The following is a 9,391-nucleotide window of genomic DNA, read 5'->3' as shown; positions in this document are numbered from 1 at the left end:
TATATAGGAAACCTTTATACTATTATCTAGACAAATAATATTAAAAAGTTAAAATAATTATAAAATAGATTTATATATTACTGGACTGATTATTAAAAATTTGAACTTATTCATTCAAGGATATTTCAGGCTATTTCCCTGATTTTATTACCATGATATAAGCTAAGATTTTTGTCCACATTCTGACATGACAGAGCTTATTATTAAGCTTATATCTGATGACTCAAACTGTTTAAGAGAAGGATTAATTTTGGTAAATAAATTCACATCCTTGATTAAACACTAAATTTATTAAACTGCTGATTTAGATTCCAATTTTGACAGTTCTCCATAAATTTGATTGATTCAAAGACACTTCTGATTCTTGCATATTACTTTTGTCTGTTAAATAATTATGAGATTTGAAAAAAAAATTTTATTAAGATTGGTTTTCTGGGGCTGGGGTTGTGGCTCAGTGGTAGAGTGCTTGCCTAGCAAGTGCGAGGCCCTGAGTTCGATCCTCAGCACCACATATAAATGAATAAATAAAAAAAAAATAAAAGATTTAAAAAAAAAAAAAGATTGGTTTTCTCTAAATTAAAGTTCTGTTAGTCTGTTAAAAAGTCGGGATGGCGCCTGGCATTTTGCCAGGGGTAGTGGTTTGTGGGGTAGCGCCAGAGAGCCATTAAGTGTGGAGATTCCTTATTGGTTGACTGCTGTATCTAGACTATGTTAATTAAGATAAGCTGTTGGAGTGTATATATACCCCTCCTGGCCTACAATAAATGGCTCCCACTCCTGCTGTATCAATGTACACAAGTTCCTCGTAACCCCCTGGTTATTTTGCTGCAGCCGGACTGCGGCAAAGTTCTACATTGATTTTAAGCAATAAAGTTTGCAAAGCTAGTTGGAAATTCATTGGCATTATATAAGTTCTCTGAATGGACTTATTATTCATAAAAAATATGGTAAGAATTATATACTACTCTATCCACTGAGAATCCTACAGGTAAACAAAATGCCAAGAAAATAATTTTAGTAAGCTTTTAAAATATTCTACCATTTTCATGGAGAGACTTAAAAACACAGTATAGTATACTAATTTTAGAGGGGACTGCTCATTTTCAAAAGATGGGCTTATCATCCAGTTAGACCTAGGCATTCCAAGAGGTTTTCACAGGTTAATGGAATCCTAGCCAAGTTAGATATTACACCATAATTAAATGGAGCCCAAACAAACAAATAAATTAAAAAGGCAAATGTACAGAGAGAAATTAAAATGTTAATCTTATCCAATGAAAAATAAGCTTCCTAGTTAAAAATTTCAATCCACTTCTAAGTTATAAACAGATTTTAGAGATCTCTAAACATTGAAACAGGGCCTTACTTTGAGCCCCTGTCAACAGTTTATCACTGAGAAAAATAACCCTAAACATAATTACACCAAAAATAGTAGGCAAACAGCCACACACAAAAATCAGCTCAATAGCCAATAGCTCATTTCAATAAGAAACTTTTAACATGATAGATATTTTCTCAACTTTAATAATATGAGATAATGCCCTAGGTACATTGATATTCTTTTGTTTGTTTGTTTGTTTTACATTGATATTCTTGAAATCAGTAAAGTCACAAATTATACATGTAACAAGCTAATTTTGCTACATTATATAAATTTAGGAAAGATGCTCATAAAGCTGTTGCTTTCTACACAAAATTGTTTTAACATATATCCCTCAAGGTTACTGCTATTTGAATGCCATATAAAATTTTAATTAAATCACTATCTGAAACAATACTGTTGACTTATTTTTACTCATTGATATTTGAGACACAAACTCTCCTACTTACTAAGTTTGATAATTATAACAATAGTTGTTCATGGGTTCATAGAAAAAAGACTATTAATTTCTCTATTTCATTTTTTAATTAATGGTAAAAACCAAAATATCTATTCTAGGCTTATTTAACATATGGACTTTATATTTTAGATAGATGTTTATATTTTACTCATGCCCCTAGGAAAGATCGTGACTCCTAAGTTATAAAACTTGTCTTACTTCATTCCAAATTACAATAACTATTTAAGTTTATCTAGAACTAAATTCAAGGTACAAATTTTATATACAACTTACTGTATTTATTTTTGGTAATTCCATTTTTTAAATTTTTTTCTTTAATTTTTATTTTTTGGATGTTCAAAACATTACATAGTTCTTGACATATCATATTTCACACTTTGATTCAAGTGGGTTATGAACTCCCATTTTTACCCCATATACAGATTGCAGCATCACATCGGTTACACATCCACTGTTTTACATATTGCTATACTAGTGTCTGTTGTATTCTGCTGCCTTTCCTATCCTCTACTATCCCCCTTCCCCTCCCCTCACATCTTCTCTCTCTACCCCATCTACTGTAATTCATTTCTCCCTCTTGTTTTTTTCCCCTTTCCCCTCACTTCCTTTTGTATGTAATTTTGTATAACTATGAGGGTCTCCTTCCATTTCCATGCAATTTCCCTTCTCTTTCCTTTTCCCTCCCACCTCTCACCCCTGTTTAATGTTAATCTTCTTCTCATGCTCTTCCTCCCAACTCTGTTCTTAGTTTCTCTCCTTATGTCAAAGAAAACATTTGGCATTTGTTTTTTAGGGATTGGCTAGCTTCACTTAGCATAATCTGTTCTAATGCCATCCATTTCCCTGAACATTCTATGATTTTGTCATTTTTTAATGCAGAGTAATACTCCATTGTGTATAAATGCCACATTTTTTTTTATCCATTCGTCTATTGAAGGGCATCTAGGTTGGTTCCACAGTCTTCCTATTGTGAATTGTGCTGCTATGAACATCGATGGAGCAGTGTCCCTGTAGCATGCTCTTTTTAGGTCTTTAGGGAATAGACCAAGAAGGGGAATAGCTGGGTCAAATGGTGGTTCCATTCCCAGCTTTCCAAGAAATCTCCATACTGCTTTCCAAATTGGCTGCACCAATTTGCAGTCCCACCAGCAATGTACAAGTGTACCCTTTTCCCACATCCTCACCAGCACTTGTTGTTGTTTGACTTCATAATGGCTGCCAATCTTACTGGAGTGAGATGGTATCTTAGGGTGGTTTTGATTTGCATTTCTCTGACTGCTAGAGATGGTGAGCATTTTTTCATGTACTTATTGATTGATTGTATGTCCTCCTCTAAGAAGTGTTTGTTCAGGTCCTTGGCCCATTTGTTGATTGGGTTATTCGTTTTCTTATTGTTTAATTTTTTCAGTTCTTTGTATATTCTGGATATTAGGACTCTATCTGAAGTGTGAGGAGTAAAGATTTGTTCCCAGGATGTAGGCTCCCTTTTTACCTCTCTTATTGTTTCTTTTGCTGAGAAAAAACATTTTAGTTTGAGTAAGTCCCATTTGTTTATTCTAGTTATTAACTCTTGTGCTATGGGTGTCCTATTGAGAAATTTGGAGCCCGACCACACAGTATGTAGATTATAGCCAACTTTTTCTTCTATCAGACGCCGTGTCTCTGATTTGATATCAAGCTCCCTGATCCATTTTGAGTTAACTTTTGTGCACGCGAGAGAAAGGGATTCAGTTTCAATTTCTTGCATACGGATTTTCAGTTTTCCCAGCACCATTTGTTGAAGATGCTATCCTTCCTCCATTGCATGCTTTTAGCCCCATTATCAAATATAAGATAGTTGTAGTTTTGTGGATTGGTTATTTTTGGTAATTCAATTAAAGTCAAAATTAAATCTAATATTAGAAACAAAATGAATTTCTTTTTTGCCATAGTCCCTTTAAATAACTTTTGTCAAAATTAATGATGACAAATCTTTTCTTAGTATTTAAATACTTGTACTATTGTCTATAACTTAGCTGATGATACTATGGCTGATGGCAGGCCTTTACTCAATTTTATTAAATAAAAAAAGGGGAAAAAAAGAACCACATAGGATTCACTAGATCTTACAAATATTTCAAAAATTTTCTTAACTGTGATGCTGAGAGTCTTACTTCTACTGAATATGATTTAGTAAAGTATTCAGATTTTGTAAGAGAGGTTACAACTGTCATCATGATAATGATTGAAAAGTCTGACACAGAAAGGAAAATTTTCAGCTGCAAAATTTAGAGCCCTGAAGCTTCACAAGCTTGTCAGGTATGTAAAAATTATGACCAAAATCCTATGGACCCATTTCTCTCGTCCTCCTTTAATATGCTTTGCAGTGTATACTGGAAAAGTCCACCCATGTAACCAGATTAATTGTATAGCTTATAATGGTCAGTTATACTTATATGTTGATCCTATGGCAAAAAGACTCTCTGCAAGTATCTTTACAGAAGAGGACAGCATATAAAAAAAGTAAACCAGCAAATTATGCTGGTCTTCAGGAATTAAGACTATATATCTGCACAATTGTCAGAAAGATAATTAAAACAGATTTTTTCCTATACAGGAAAGTTATTTACATAACAGATCCAAGAAGGTATTGTTGCCCTAATCATTCTACAATAGAAATTGGTACCTTTCCTAAGTGGACCGATTGTGCAAATATCTTGCCAGTGCAACATAAAATGTCTAGAAATAATGGTCATATTTTAGAGTGGTCTCCCAGAACTGACAAAGATGATTAGACAAGGATGCCATAACACCTGGAGGTTTATTGGTAATACACTAACCCTCAGTGAGATGGCACTCAAAAGGATGTTTTGATGTTTGTCTTCAACCTTCAGAATGTTCACATCACTGACAGACCTAATAGACTCCTTAACTGTGAGAATTAACAGAAAGGATGATGAATATCCTGTAGCCTGTATGAATACAACTTATCTGATTATACACTAGTTATTGCGTGATGATATTTCAGAACTATAAAATGCTGAAGTTAATGTTCAGGTTTGAAACAGGTGAATGCCAATTGACCAGACCTAGTCCAGCTCCTAGTCTCATGATCCTTGAAGTGACTACTTTATATTATTCCTGGTTCCTACAATTACAGGCTTTATGGCTATATCTCAACTTACAACATATGGATTTTCTTAATAATTTACAGATAAATGCAGATAGAAGGATTGAAACTAAGTTAAAATGCTCTAGAATCCACTGTAATGAATATTGCAAAATAGCTCTCTGCTCCATGGATTGTGGAAAGGCTTAAATGCCATGCGAAATAAAAATGTCTATGTTACTATTGCCAAACACAATCTTCACAATAAAATTGAAAAAAAAGATTAAGAATCTTCTGATGAGTTTGATAGAAGAATAATAATAACTTGGATCTTCTAAAGTTATGTTATTGAAATCACATGTTTTCTACTAATTCTTTTTGTGTTTCAATAGTAGGTCATGATGACCTTGGTCCAAGAATCCAGTGGCTGAACGATACAATTCTTCAGTTCCCTTTTTTAATATGTATATGTATATATATATATATATATATATATATATATATATATATATATATATATACACAGAGAGAGAGAGAGAGAGAGAGAGAGAGAGAGAGAGAGAGAGAAAGGGGAGAAGCCACTTGGAATAATCACACCTTCCAGTCCTGAAGCAGCAGGTTCTAACCAATCACTACATTTTGTAGTGACTTGGGGTGTTGTCCCAGCTTGGATAGCAAAATGTGTCTTCAGGTGTAGTCACACAATAGGTTGAACGACACTCACCTGCTCTATTGTAATCCTACCCTTTTGCCCTTTGTGTGATAGAATGTTCCATGGACCCTACCCTTGTGTTTTCCCAATATGCATTTAAAGAGGTCCAGCAGTTCCCTCTCTTCCTAAGGATCCTTAATGTCACAGAGCCATGTCTGGAATATTGAAAATGGTTCTTCTGTATGGATGCATGCTTTCTTTGTTGTCTTGTTGAATTATTGGAAGAGTCAGATGTTGTGAACTCAGCATTAGGTCACCAGCGAGGAGAGTTGCAAAAACAGGGGTTGAAGATTCTCTGTCTTCCTGAAGATGACTGAATTCTGAACACAGCTCTGATCATGTGGCCATAGAAGACCAAGATGAAGACCAAGGGAGAGAGCAAGATGCCCATGGCCAGGATAAAGGTGATGCCCTCCACAGCAGTGCAGATGTAGGACAAGCGGACACAGGTGGGCATCTCACACAGGAAAGGAAGTGGTTCACCATGTTGTGCAAAGACATTGGGGAAATGATCAAAGAGTTGGCCACCACAGAGCCAAGGTAAGACCAGGCAGAGTTGTGGATGCATAATAGTCATATAGTGCAGAAACTTGCAGATGGCCACAAACCTGTCATAAGCCATGATGGCCACCCGTAGTCACTCCACTACATGAAGGCCCAGGAACAGGAAGAGCTGGACTTTGCAACCTCCATGTCTGAGTGTCCTGGCCACTCAGGTTGTGGAGCAGCTGGGGATGGAGCTGGTGGTGAAGATGAGGTCCAGGAAGGATGGGGAGATGGGAAAGAAGTATACAGGTGTGTGGAGGTGAGATTCAGCTGCGACACTAGGATGATGGTGTGTGGCCCAGTAGAGTCAACAGGTAGGCTACCAGGATGACCACAAAGAGGACCCTTTCCAGGTAGAGGGTGGTCAGAAAAACCCAGGAGGAGGAAGTGGCCCTGGGGGTGCCATTGTTTTCATCCATCTCTACTGCACCTGAGGAGAGGTGTCAACACCAGTAATGACAATGGCTGATGCTGCAGTATGGACTCCCAGCCAGGATTAAAGAAGCACAATATGGGTTTATGTACTCACAGTAAATAAACAGTGGTGTGGAGGCTCTGCTAGGGTTATTATTATTATTTCCAAGTTCCAGAAAGAAACAGGCACCCATGTGCTAAGTAAATGTCACCTGTAGAGAGGCAGAGTTGGTCAGCACGCAGGAAATGTGGCTGACATCTTCATTTTTATTCACACCTGGTATTCTGTCATTCCAGAGAGGTAAGACCCACACCTGCCAAGTTCCAACCTTTGCTTCTTCACGAGGCACCAATTTCTGAGCTCCTGTCAAAACCTCAGAGGCACAAAAGAAGACCCCAAACAACCTCCCAATAAGTAGTAGGAAACACCATATGCAGCTGATCTTTGAACATCATGGGTTTCAAGTACAAGGGCACACTCATACAGAAATCTTTTTAGTAAATTGAACATGTTTAGAGATTTGCAACTATTTGATAAACTCAAAGACAAAACATGCGACTAAATATATAAAGTTTTATCACAAATCTAGGATGTCATTATTGCATAACATCTGTGCAGTTATTATGGCATTTTATCATTTACTAATATAAAATATACAAAAAACTTATATAAAAAGTTAAAATGTATCAACATTTCCACCAACAGAGACCATGCATTGTTCCAGTTGTAAAGAAGAGAAATGGAAACCAAAGCAAAGCTGCAGCAGGCATCATCGCTGCAGGAGAGGAACTCAGGGAGCCTGGCCCTGTGCCCTGACCTCAGCCACCCCTGTGGTGGGAGACATGTGTCCTCCTCTTAAGCAATGGGGAGAGGATTCTAAACCTCTGGCACATGTGTAGAGGTTACCTGCTCAGGCTTCTGACTCCCAAAAGGAAACCCAGGCTCCTGGGAGCACCAACAGTCCTGACACCTGTGACTCTCCCCTCATAGTGGAGAGGAACTGGCCTAGCAAATACCCCCCACAAAATGCATCCTGCACATTGAACTTCACCTGCAGGATGCAGGGATGTGCTCAGAGGAGCTTCCTGGGTCCTCAACCCTAGGGAGCCCCTCACCCTCCTCACCCAGCATCCAGATTGTTCTGTTGTCAGATAAAATATTTAAAAATCTACCATAAAATCAAGTTAAAAATAATTCAAAAATGAGACATTTTCTATGGTAACACATTCACCATCATCTTATCCAATTTCCAAACTGGGAAGTAAATAGCAGTCATGTAGTTGTACTCAGAGTCTGAGCCTGAGATGGACAACTTCAAATAACACCCACTTAAAGCCTCTGATGTGCCCACCCTAGAGCTTGGACGGGGGGGGGGGGCGAAAAGCAATTTTTGCTTCTGTAGACCATGGGACAGTGGGGCCCAGTGAGCACTGCTGAACATGGACATTGTCTGCCTCATGTTCGTCCCACAGCTTTACCCAAGAGAAGTGATTGCATTTGTGCTGACTGCTCAGGAGACAGCCCCCTGGGGTGCTCTGACCACCATATGATTTGCAGCTGGCCTCCAGGTTCACCCTGAGCTGTGAATTCTGTTTATTTCTAGAAATCCTTCTCCTAGTGATTTAGGAGTTTAGGGAGCTGGTTGCAGGGAGGGTGCTGGTACAGAGGGAAGATCCAGCATGTAGGGCCATGGTGCCTGCTGCCCCCGACATCCATGGTACTAGTTTCCTTCAGAGGCTAGTGCTTGGTCCAGTTACTCAGCAGATCTGCTGAGAGCCTACTATGCCACAGCCCCTGAGCCAGGGGTTAGACAGGTGGTTCAGTAGGTCCCAGCTTGTCCCTAAACAGCACTCAGCCATGCTGATGGGCCCAGGCCTCAAGGGTTCCTAGTTGTTTGGGGTATTTTGCTAACGCCATGGAAGCCCCAGCTGTTCTCAGTCACCATTGTCCACTCTCCACCCTGGGCTCCTCTTCTCAGCTCTCTGCTCAACCTGAGCCCACTGTGGGAGCTCCAGAAAAGACATGGCCTCATGCCACACCCACTGTCCTCTCCCCTGGTCCAGACAGAGCCTGAGTCCTCAGTCCTCCCTACACACTTGCCAGGGGGCATGAGCTTCTGGAACCTTCTTCTCTCTGCTGCTGCCCTGATGACCCAGCAGGCTCCCTCCAGGGCTGGTCCTGCTGCTCAGTCTTTGCAGAGTGTTCCAGAGCCTGAGGGCTGCGGTAGCATCTCCTTGGAGTGACATCCTCAGTGCTGCTGCCCAGCTGTCCCTCTGTCCTTCCTCTCTGTTCTATTTCCCTTTCTGCTACTATTGCCTACATAACCTCATGGCATACATTTGATCTTATTCTAAATCAAATATAAAGAAGAGCTGGGCATGTGGATCAGTGGTTAAGTGCCCATAGGTTCAATACTTCATGCCAGAAAATTTAAATTAAAAAAAAAAATAAAAACAATGTTGCTGATTGTACCTTCAGTATAATTTCTAAGACACCTTTTTCTCTCCCAAGATCATCAACATTTCCTTTTTTTTCATGTTGCCCTGTGATTTTAGTAATTTCAGTATTTGCATCTATGTGTGCTTCATGAGCATATTGTTTTCTCACTTTTTAAAATGTGTTCATTTTTGATGTATGTGTCATTAGAGTACATTTTGACATATTATACATACATGGAGTATAATTTATTAGGAACCAGGGTTTTGGTTGTACATGATGTGATGTTACCCTGGTCTTTAGTCATATATTAACATAGAAATATTTTGTCCCATTCAGTCTACTCCCTTTTC

The 9,391-nt window shown here is 38.6% G+C and overlaps 1 pseudogene; it reads right to left on the bottom strand.

Annotated features, from left to right (window-relative positions):
• Positions 1–5,894: 5,894 nt before the first annotated feature.
• On the bottom strand, positions 5,895–8,848 carry LOC143639728 (olfactory receptor 2W3-like; annotated as a pseudogene).
• Positions 8,849–9,391: the final 543 nt, after the last annotated feature.

The sequence above is a fragment of the Callospermophilus lateralis genome, chromosome Y, assembly GCF_048772815.1.
Source record: "Callospermophilus lateralis isolate mCalLat2 chromosome Y, mCalLat2.hap1, whole genome shotgun sequence".
Lineage (NCBI taxonomy): Eukaryota > Metazoa > Chordata > Mammalia > Rodentia > Sciuridae > Callospermophilus > Callospermophilus lateralis.
The sequence above is the reverse complement of the archived record's forward strand: the minus strand, read 5'-3'. Positions and strand labels throughout refer to the sequence as shown.